Genomic DNA, 12,606 nt, shown 5'->3' on the forward strand with positions numbered 1-12,606 from the left:
TGGTCTTGGGAATAGGGCGTGACATAGGGCACCTGGATATTAGATATTGAAAATGCACATTAAATTTATATGGGATAGGTAAAACTTGGGTGAAATGGGCTTTGGCTGTGATATGATTTGGCATATTTTTTGCCAATATTTAATGGGGAATTGTCATTAATTTGGATGAAATTAGGTAGATGGCCACAGCACTAACACTATGAAATGGTCTTGGGAATGGGGAATATGTGGTGGCTGGATAATGGGCATTGGAAATGAACGTTATTTTTAGATGAGATAGAGAAAACTCGGGTGAATTGTTCCTGGGGGGGGGGGGTTGAGTGGGCGGGGGAGGGGGAGGGACAGTATATATATATATATATATATATATATATATATATATATATATATATATATATATATATATAACTGAAAACTCACACCCCAGAAGTGACTCGAACCCATACTGCCAGGAGCAACGCAACTAGTATGTACAGGGACGCCTTAATCCGCTTGACCATCACGACCGGACATAAGGAAGTGATAGCCGAAGCTATTTGAACCACTTCCCCGCCGGCACTCGGATGGTAATCTTGGGCATAGCATTTTATCAAATCACCTCATTCTTAGGGGCACACGTGAGGAACACAAATGCAAACAAGCCTGAATGGTCCCCAGGACTATATACAACTGAAAACTCACACCCCAGAAGTGACTCGAACCCATACTGCCAGGAGCAACGCAACTAGTATGTACAGGGACGCCTTAATCCGCTTGACCATCACGACCGGACATAAGGAAGTGATAGCCGAAGCTATTTGAACCACTTCCCCGCCGGCACTCAGATGGTAATCTTGGGCATAGCATTTTATCAAATCACCTCATTCTTAGGGGCACACGTGAGGAACACAAATGCAAACAAGCCTGAATGGTCCCCAGGACTATATACAACTGAAAACTCACACCCAAGAAGTGACTTGAACCCATACTGCCAGGAGCAACGCAACTAGTATGTACAGGGACGCCTTAATCCGCTTGACCATCACGACCGGACATAAGGAAGTGATAGCCGAAGCTATTTGAACCACTTCCCCGCCGGCACTCGGAATGAGGTGATTTGATAAAATGCTATGCCCAAGATTACCATCCGAGTGCCGGCGGGGAAGTGGTTCAAATAGCTTCGGCTATCACTTCCTTATGTCCGGTCGTGATGGTCAAGCGGATTAAGGCGTCCCTGTACATACTAGTTGCGTTGCTCCTGGCAGTATGGGTTCGAGTCACTTCTGGGGTGTGAGTTTTCAGTTATATATATATATATATATATATATATACTAGTTATATATATATATATATATATATATATATACTAGTTTTCAGTTATATATATATATATATATATATATACATCCAGCAGACTGCTGCTGGATGGGTTACAGTTGAGCCAAAAACAGTTGGTCAGGACGAGATACGGCCTCATTTTAGAGACATTTACTATAGAAAAAAACTTGAACGTCGGGGACTGAACGCGGGCCTGCACGAGAGTTGTTCATGACACTCAAATGTTTAGAGATTAAAATCTCTATAATTAGAGGGGGCAACTAAAATACCGCATTATTTAGTGAAATATTGCAATGTCCAATAGTTTGGATGTTGGGGAACTGAGTCAGGACTTGCACGAAGGTTGAGGACACACGTGGGAGAAAGAGAGGAAGCAAGATTTACTCCCTCGGAAAACCTTAAAAAAAAATTTGTAAGCCAGAGTTTTGAAAACATTAGCAAACCTTTTGATACAGAATGAAACTCTTAAATATTAACATATATCTTGAAGAATAAATTTTCCTCTATGAGATATATCTTTTTAGTTAGTTAAAAAGTTTTCATTTATTGTAAAAATGATGCCTTCCTAACCTGGCTCATTAAAATATTTTTTTGTTTATGAAATCGTGTAAGTATTTATGCAATATTTATTATAAAACAATCATAATACGCAGTGGCATATCATTTTTATAAAGAGGCTTTATAAGGTAAATATAATGGCAATGCGAAAATCTTTCTATCTGACGTATTTTTGTTTTAAATAAATACACTTGGGCGAAAAACATGTCTATTGCCCGCGTGAGCGACTTGGGTGGGCTCTTGCAGATTCTATGTATTTTAATCTCTAAACATTTGAGTGCCAAGAACAACTCTCGTGTAGGCCCGCATTCAGTTCTCGATGTTCAAGCTTTTGCTATAGTAAATGTCTCTAAAAATGAGGCCGTATCTCGCCCTGACCAACTGTTTTTGGCTCAATTGTAATTTCCCATCCAGCCGCAGTCAGCTGGGCAGGACCCAGTGCAGGTTTGGAAGGCTTTGGAAATTAAAGCACCGTAAGATTGTGAGTGTTCAAGTCTAGGGGGGACTAAGCATTTTTTTGTGTGAATGTGCAAAGCCCGTGTTTATTTGTGTAAGTTAAAAATTGAGTTTTTGTTTGTGTATAAGAGTTTAGCAATGTGTTTAAGTAAGATTGTGCAACTGTTTTAAGTTTAGGGGGGACTAAGTATTTGCGCGAATGTGAAAGCCCTGGGTTTATTTGTGTAAGTTAAAAATTGAGTTTTTGTTTGTGTATAAGAGTTTAGCAATGTGTTTAAGTAAGATTGTGCAAATGTTTTAAGTTTAGGGGGGACTAAGTATTTTGCGCGAATGTGAAAGCCCTGGGTTTATTTGTGTAAGTTAAAAATTGAATTTTTGTTTGTGTATAAGAGTTTAGCAATGTGTTTAAGTAAGATTGTGCAACTGTTTTAAGTTTAGGGGGGACTAAGTATTTTGCGCGAATGTGAAAGCCCTGGGTTTATTTGTGTAAGTTAAACGAAAAAAAAATGAGTGTTTTTGCGAGCGAGTTTGTTTAAGAATGTGCTATCATTAAAAAACTTCCAAAGTAATGACAGTAATGCCAAAATGAATTCATCTTTTCACTTTTTTGAAAGGTGGAGGTGTAACATTTTCTGAAAACAATTGCGCTTGATATACCACGGCACTGACTTAAGTCGATGCGCTATATGAAGTTATTGGGCCCCCACCACAATAGCTGAAAACTATTATGATGTTAAAAAAGGAAATTAAATACAAAATACGAACAGATTCCCAGTATGTATTAAATTGCTTAAACCACTCAACTACTTTCCTTTATAGTATATTTACGAGTGTCAAATTAATGATTGGAGTGTCAAACCCAACACAATATGGCTGAGGCCCCACTATTTAAACTTCTTTTCGTATTCTATGAAATATCACAGGTATTGTTAATGCTTGTAACGTTTATTACAAAAGATAGACATACATTTGATGCTATTTTTCATATTAAAATCTAATTTGAGGCCCGAAAAATATATCTATAAACAGGTTAGAACCATACAAATTCAAGTATGCCTTTTTCACCAGTAATCAACTGTATGCCACAGAAAATGGAATCTTTACTTTAGCTACAGAAAACGGAGCAAAGCCAAGGGGGGATGACTGAAATAAACAGTTTCCAACCTGACTCTTCCCGCACATAAACATGTCTTTCTTGACCTCATTTCAAATTATATAGAGTACTGAAAGCTCATTTTCCATGGCAAATATACTAAGGAACTCATTTTACGACTAGAACGCAAACTAGGACCCCTCATTCAGATTCAAAACACGAGAATTATTGACTGAACATTTCCCCACTATCAAGCACACAGGACTCTTTAAAGCTATCTTAACTTCTTTAAAACCCCAATATGTCCCATTTCACATGCAGATCCTGTTCTATGACTCGCCCTTCATGTCAATGTACCCCACAGTATCATGCAAATTCAAGATAAGGCTTACTACACCTATATATCCAAAATGGTCTTTGTAAGGAATCTTGACCCCCCCCTTGTATGCTTGACCCCCACTGGGGTTATCCACCTCTGACCATTACAGAAAATGGAGCTGTGCCCAAGGACTCCCTATACTATTCCGTCATAGCCTCATTAAAGTACTCCAAAAACTTCTATATTCGCTTTCAACTGTGTTTCTTGGTTTGAATCTATTGAACATTCACCCTCTGATCCATTCAAAAGTAAGGGCCCCCAAATTGATACCGTAGTACTCTCGTAACACCCCCGGGACAAATCGTGCATTTTTGCTCATGCCATTAAAATACTCCAAAAACGTTTATATGCCTTTCACCAGTGTATTTTTTGGTTTCCAACTATTGAACATTCATCCTCGGTACCTCTCATAAGTAGAGACCCCCTCCTTGAGGCCCTAGACTCATCTTAAAAGCTCGAGACGAATCGTGCAAAAAAACAGGTTAGGATAGGGCACCTGTTCCTCAGGTACACCATGGGTGGTGGTCCCCCCGGGACCCCAGGGGGGACAACCACCCCACCCCCGCCAGCCAGCCAGGAGCGCGCTGACTGTGCCCTAACCTAACCACCTAAAACAAGAGGGATGGACGATCTGGCCCGACAGGGTCAAGTCGGCATGGAAGTGCCCAACCGTTTCTGAAATTTTTTTACCTCAATCTGTCTCCTTATTCACTACTACACCTAATCTAACTCCTGAGGCACATATAAATAGGATAACGACAGCAGCGTACTCTACACTGGCAAAAGTTAGAACATCATTCAAAAACCTAAGTAAGGAGGCTTTTAGGGCGCTTTACAATGCCTACGTGAGACCAATCTGAAATGCACATAAGTAGCAGGTTGTGGAAGCAAATTCTATTCATAATTTTAAAACTAGATATGATAGGGAAATAGGACCGGGAGTCATTGCTATAAACAACCGATGGCTAGAAAGGCGGGATCCAAGAGTTAATGCTCGATCATGCAGGCACAAATAGGTGAGGACACACACACACACACACACACACACACACATGAGGAAAGAGAGGGAAGGAAGAGGTGGGGGTGGTGTAGCTCTGCTGGTAAGACAAGGCTGGGATTTTGAGGAGATGGATATTCAGGGCTGTGAAGGTTTCAGTGACTACATAGCAGGTACTGTAACAAATGGAGGGAAAAAAATTATAGTCGCAGTCATATATAATCCACCACCAAATGACAGAAGACCTAGACAGGAATATGATAGAAACAACATGGCCACCATTAACATAATAGAAAGAGCAGCTTCTGTTGCTAGCAGGAATGGATCTGGACTACTAATTATGGGAGACTTCAACCATGGGAAGATAGATTGGAAGAACAGAGACCCGCATGGAGGACCAGAAACATGGAGAGCTAAGCTGCTGGACGTGGCAACAAGAAACTTTCTAAGCCAGCACACCAAAGAACCAACAAGAATGAGAGGAGAAGATGAACCAGCAATGCTTGATTTGATATTTACCCTAAATGAATGGGATATAAGGGAAGTTAAGATGGAAGCGCCCTTGGGAATGAGTGACCACAGTGTATTGAATTTTTAGTACCTGGTAGAGCTAGGACTTATCTCCCCCCAAAAAGAACTAGGAATCAAAAGGCTGGCATACCGAAAGGGGAATTATGAACAGATGAGAAGTTTCCTAAGTGAAATACCTTGGGACACAGACCTCAGAGACAAGTCTGTACAGGGTATGATGGACTATGTTACCCAAAAGTGTCAGGAGGCAGTAAACAGGTTCATCCCGGCCCAAAGGGAAAAATCCGAGAAGCAACAGAAGAATCCATGGTATAATAGGGCATGTATGGAAGCGAAGAAACTGAACAAAAAGGCGTGGAGGAACTTCCGGAATAACAGAACACCAGAAAGCAGAGAGAGATACCAGAGAACCAGGAATGAGTACGTCAGGGTGAGAAGAGAAGCAGAGAAAAATTTTGAAAATGATATAGCAAACAAAGCCAAGACCGAACCAAAGCTACTCCACAGTCACATCAGAAGGAAAACAACAGTGAAAGAACAGGTATTGAAACTTAGAACAGGCGAGGACAGGTATACAGAGAATGACAGAGAGGTGTGTGAGGAACTCAACAAGAGGTTCCAGGAGGTCTTCACAATAGAACAGGGTGAGGTCACTGTGTTAGGAGAAAGGGAGGTAAACCAGGCGGCCTTGGAGGAGTTCGAAATTACGAGAGAGGAGGTCAAGAGACACCTGCTGGATCTGGATGTTAGAAAGGCTGTTGGTCCAGATGGGATCTCACCATGGGTACTGAAAGAGTGTGCAGAGGCACTTTGCCTGCCACTCTCCATAGTGTATAGTAAGTCACTAGAGACGGGAGACCTACCAGAAATATGGAAGACGGCGAATGTGGTCCCAATATACAAAAAGGGCGACAGACAAGAGGCACTGAACTACAGGCCAGTGTCCTTGACTTGTATACCATTCAAGGTGATGGAGAAGATCGTGAGAAAAAACCTGGTAACACATCTGGAGAGAAGGGACTTCGTGACAAATCGCCAACATGGATTCAGGGAGGGTAAATCTTGCCTTACAGGCTTGATAGAAAAGGGGTGACACAGATTAAGCAAGAAAGAGAGGACTGGGCGGACTGCATTTCCTTGGATTGTCGGAAAGCCTTTGACACAGTACCGCATAAGAGGCTGGTACATAAGCTGGAGAGACAGGCAGGTGTAGCTGGTAAGGTGCTCCAGTGGATAAGGGAGTATCTAAGCAATAGGAAGCAGAGAGTTACGGTGAGGGGTGAGACCTCCGATTGGCGTGAAGTCACCAGTGGAGTCCCACAGGGCTCTGTACTCGGTCCTATCTTGTTTCTGATATATGTAAATGATCTCCCGGAGGGTATCGATTCATTTCTCTCAATGTTTGCGGACGATGCTAAAATTATGAGAAGGATTAAAACAGAAGAGGACTGTTTGAGGCTTCAAGAAGACCTAGACAAGCTGAAGGAATGGTCGAACAAATGGTTGTTAGAGTTTAACCCAACCAAATGTAATGTAATGAAGATAGGTGTAGGGAGCAGGAGGCCAGATACAAGGTATCATCTGGGAGAGGAAATTCTTCAGGAGTCAGAGAAGGAAAAAGACTTGGGGGTTGATATCACGCCAGACCTGTCTCCTGCAGCACATATCAAGCGGATAACATCAGCGGCATATGCCAGGCTGGGCAACATACGAACGGCATTCAGAAACTTGTGTAAAGAATCATTCAGAACTTTGTATACCACATATGTCAGGCCAATCCTGGAGTATGCAGCCCCAGCATGGAGTCCATATCTAGTCAAGGATAAGACTAAACTGGAAAAGGTTCAAAGGTTTGCCACCAGACTAGTACCCGAGCTGAGAGGTATGAGCTACGAGGAGAGACTACGGGAATTAAACCTCACTTCGCTGGAAGACAGAAGAGTTAGGGGGGACATGATCACCACATTCAAGATTCTGAAGGGGATTGATAGGGTAGATAAAGACAGTCTATTTAACACAAGGGGCACACGTACTAGGGGACACAGGTGGAAACTGAGTGCCCAAATGAGCCACAGAGATATTAGAAAGAACTTTTTTAGTGTCAGAGTGGTTGACAAATGGAATGCATTAGGAAGTGATGTGGTGGAGGCTGACTCCATACACAGTTTCAAGTGTAGATATGACAGAGCCCGATAGGCTCAGGAATCTGTACACCTGTTGATTGACGGTTGAGAGGCGGGACCAGGGAGCCAGAGCTCAACCCCCGCAAACACAACTAGGTGAGTACACACACACACACACCTACCTTATCATCCTCACAATATTGCATGTAAAGCACCGCAGATTTTGCTCAAAAGCAGGTGAAATATGGATCGAGTTTCTATCAGTGAGGTGCCGCCACCAGCCTCGCTCGGGGATCCATCTTGCTCGCCTCCTGATAAATGATGGAAATACCGGAGCCGGCGCCCCCGGCCACAGGCGCACCACCCGCCACCCTCCGAGGTGTCCCGCTGTGTCTCCGTCATAACTGCTCTTCTTCTTGTCTTAGAGTTAGCTACTCAGAACGAAATGGCCATGTAGCACGGGCTATGGCGAGCCCGTAACCTAAGTGATTATGCTAAAACCTTTAATGATAACTAAAGTAGGCAAAAGATTAATGTGTTTTGGAGGGAAACTAGAGTTTCAATGATAATATTTATACCATTAGGGGGTCTCTACTCCCCTCTACTCACCTCACTCTCCCCTCTACTCACCTCACTCTCCCCTCTACTCTCCCCTCTACTCTCCCCTCTACTCTCCCCACTCTCCTCACTCTCCCCTCTACTCTCCTCACTCTCTCCTCTACTCCCCTCACTCTCCCCTCTACTCTCCCCACTCTCTCCTCTACTCTCCTCACTCTCTCCTCTACTCTCCCCTCTACTCTCCTCACTCTCTCCTCACTCTCCCCTCTACTCTCCCCTCTACTCCCCTCACTTTCCCCTCTACTCTCCTCACTCTCTCCTCACTTTCCCCTCTACTCCCCTCACTCTCCCCTCTACTCCCCACACTTTCCCCTCTACTCCCCTCACTCTCTCCTCTACTCCCCTCACTCTCCCCTCTACTCTCCCCACTCTCTCCTCTACTCCCCACACTCTCCCCTCTACTCCCCTCACTCTCCCCTCTACTCCCCACACTCTCCCCTCTACTCTCCCCACTCTCTCCTCTACTCTCCTCACTCTCCCCTCTACTCCCCTCACTCTCCCCTCTACTCCCCACACTCTCCCCTCTACTCTCCCCACTCTCTCCTCTACTCTCCTCACTCTCTCCTCTACTCTCCTCACTCTCCCCTCTACTCCCCTCACTCTCCCCTCTACTCCCCACACTCTCCCCTCTACTCTCCCCACTCTCTCCTCTACTCTCCTCACTCTCCCCTCTACTCCCCTCACTCTCCCCTCTACTCCCCACACTCTCCCCTCTACTCTCCTCACTCTATCCTCTACTCCCCTCACTCTCCCATCATATGCACGATCGTTTGCCTTTTAATTGATTGTTTGCTTGTTGCTGGGAAGAACAGATGAGGATGAGGGGAAGGCTTCAATGACCCGACCCGAGGTAATGAAGATAAATGGTATCACCATCAAGGGGGCATACACACACACACACACACACACACACACACACACACACACACACACACACACACACACACACACACACACACACACACACACACACACACACACACACACACACACACACACACACACACACATATATATATATATATATATATATATATATATATATATATATATATATATATATATATACATATATACACACACACACACACACACATATATATATATATATATATATATATATATATATATATATATATATATATATATATATATATATATATATATATACATATATATACACACACACATATATATATATATATATATATATATATATATATATATATATATATATATATATATATATATACATATATATATATATATATATATATATATATATATATATATATATATATATATATATATATATATATATATATATACCTTGAGGTTACCTTGAGGTGCTTCCGGGGCTTAGCGTCCCCGCGGCCCGGTCGTCGACCAGGCCTCCTGGTTGCTGGACTGATCAACCAGGCTGTTGGACGCGGCTGCTCGCAGCCTGACATATGAGTCACAGCCTGGTTGATCAGGTATCCTTTGGAGGTGCTTATCCAGTTCTCTCTTGAACACTGTGAGGGGTCGGCCAGTTATGCCCCTTATGTGTAGCGGAAGCGAGTTGAACAGTCTCGGACCTCTTATGTTGATAGAGTTCTCTCTCAGAGTACCAGTTGCACCTCTGTTTTTCAACGGGGGTATTCTGCACATCCTGTCATGTCTTCTGGTCTCATGTGATGTTATTTCTGTGTGCAGGTTTGGGACCAGCCCCTCTAATATTTTCCACGTGTAAATTATTATGTATCTCTCCCGCCTGCGCTCAAGGGAGTACAGTTTTAGGCTCTTTAGTCGGTCCCAATAGTTTAGATGTTTTACTGAGTGGATTCTAGCAGTAAAGGATCTCTGCACGCTCTCCAGGTCAGCAATTTCTCCAGCTTTTAAAGGGGCTGTCATTGTGCAGCAGTACTCCACTCTAGAGAGCACAAGCGTTTTGAAAAGTATCATCATCGGTATAGCATCTCTAGTGTGAAAAGTTCTTGTTATCCAACCTGTCATTTTTCTTGCAGTTGTGACGGCTACTTTATTGTGTTCTTTAAAGGTAAGGTCTTCCGACATGAGTACACCCAGATCCTTTATATTGTCTTTACGTTCTATGTTATGATTTGCCTGAGTTTTGTACGTGGTTTCCGTTTATATATATATATATATATATATATATATATATATATATATATATATATATATATATATATATATATATATATATATATATATATATATATATATATATATATATATATATATATATATATGTCGTACCTAGTAGCCAGAACTCACTTTTTGGCCTACTATTCAAGGCCCGATTTGCCTAATAAGCCAAGTTTTCATGAATTAATTGTTTTTCGACTACCTAACCTACCTAACCTAACCTAACCTAACTTTTTCGGCTACCTAACCAAACCTAACCTATAAAGATAGGTTAGGTTAGGTTAGGTAGGGTTGGTTAGGTTCGGTCATATATCTACGTTAATTTTAACTCCAATAAAAAAAAATTGACCTCATACATAATGAAGTGGGTATCTTTATCATTTCATAAGAAAAAAATTAGAAAAAATATATTAATTCAGGAAAACTTGGTTTATTAGGCAAATCGGGCCTTGAATAGTAGGCCAAAAAGTGAGTTCTGGCTACTAGGTACGACATATATATATATATATATATATATATATATATATATATATATATATATATATATATATATATTAGTATATTTTGGTAGCAGTCTTTCCTGTAGACATATATTATTAAATATGACCGAAAAAGTAAGATTAATAATTCTAACACGAATTTTCTCAATCTTTCGTACATTACGCTTCACTGTTGGAGGTAAATCAAAAATCACTTCTCCAAAATTCATTTTTATTTCTAGTCTGACGCGACACGGGCGCGTTTCGTAAAACTTATTACATTTTCAAAGACTTCACAAATACACAACTGATTAGAACGTATCTCTGATTTTATATCTACATTTGAGTGAGGTGGGAAGGGTGATGTGGCATTAACACAAGACAGAACAGGAGGGGATATTAATAGGGTATTAAAAGTATCAACACAAGAAGAACAGAAACAATGGGTATTGAATAGAAGTGTTTGTAGAAAGCCTATTGGTCCATATTTCTTGATGCTTCTATATTGGAGCGGAGTCTTGAGGTGGGTAGAATATAGAACCAGAAAAACGGCCAGCCTACTCATGAGAAACTCTCCAGACACAAAACAGAACGCTTTAAAAGAGACTAATGTCGTCTATGCCTTCAAATGCCCACTTGGGGACTGTAAGCTCCAAAAAACCCAGTATATAGGCAAGACAACAACATCTCTTTCTAGGCGTTTAACGATGCATAAGCAACAGGGCTCCATTAAGGAACATATAATCTCTTCCCATAACCAAACCATCGCCAGAGAAATCCTAGTAAACAACACAGAAATCATCGATAGATACAGCGATAGCAGGCGGCTTGACGTTTGCGAGGCACTACACATCAAGAAGTCAACACCAGCAATCAACAGCCAATTATTGCACAACTATATTCTACCCACCTCAAGACTCCGCTCCAATATAGAAGCATCAAGAAATATGGACCAATAGGCTTTCTACAAACACTTCTATTAAATACCCATTGTTTCTGTTCTGTCTTGTGTTGATACTTTTAATACCCTATTAATATTCCCTCCTGTTCTGTCTTGTGTTAATGCCACATCACCCTTCCCACCTCACTCAAATGTAGATATAAAATCAGAGATACGTTCTAATCAGTTGTGTATTTGTGAAGTCTTTGAAAATGTAATAAGTTTTACGAAACGCGCCCGTGTCGCGTCAGACTAGAAATAAAAATGAATTTTGGAGAAGTGATTTTTGATTTACCTCCAACAGTGAAGCGTAATGTACGAAAGATTGAGAAAATTCGTGTTAGAATTATTAATCTTACTTTTTCGGTCATATTTAATAATATATATATATATATATATATATATATATATATATATATATATATATATATATATGTATGTGTGTATATCACGAAAATAAACACGTGATTAAGAATGTGACAATGTCAGACCACGGAGGAAAAATGAAACAGGAAATTTCCTTAAGTACTTTCGTATATTAAATACATCTTCAGAAGGTCATTTTACAGATCGAGTGATGGGTATAAATAGGCAGGAAGGAGTGGTGAAGTAAGGTGAGGTACAATACTTGGACAATTGGCCATGTCTTACAGAGTATTTATGTTGCGATATTCTACATTTTAAATCTTTAGATGTTTGCCCGACATAGAACTTATTACATTCCTTACAAGGTATTTTATTATAATACCTTACAAGGTATTTTATTTTATTTATATAATTGCGTCATTTATAAAATACCTTGTAAGGAATGTAACAAGTTCTATGTCGGGCAAACATCTAAAGATTTAAAATGTAGAATATCGCAACATAAATACTCTGTAAGACATGGCCAATTGTCTAATGCTTTGTTTGTGCATTTGTCAGAAAAAGCTCACCAAATTGATTGGGAGAGTGCGTCTTCAATAAC

Source organism: Procambarus clarkii, chromosome 69 (assembly GCF_040958095.1).
Source record: "Procambarus clarkii isolate CNS0578487 chromosome 69, FALCON_Pclarkii_2.0, whole genome shotgun sequence".
In the NCBI taxonomy this organism is placed as follows: Eukaryota; Metazoa; Arthropoda; class Malacostraca; order Decapoda; family Cambaridae; genus Procambarus; species Procambarus clarkii.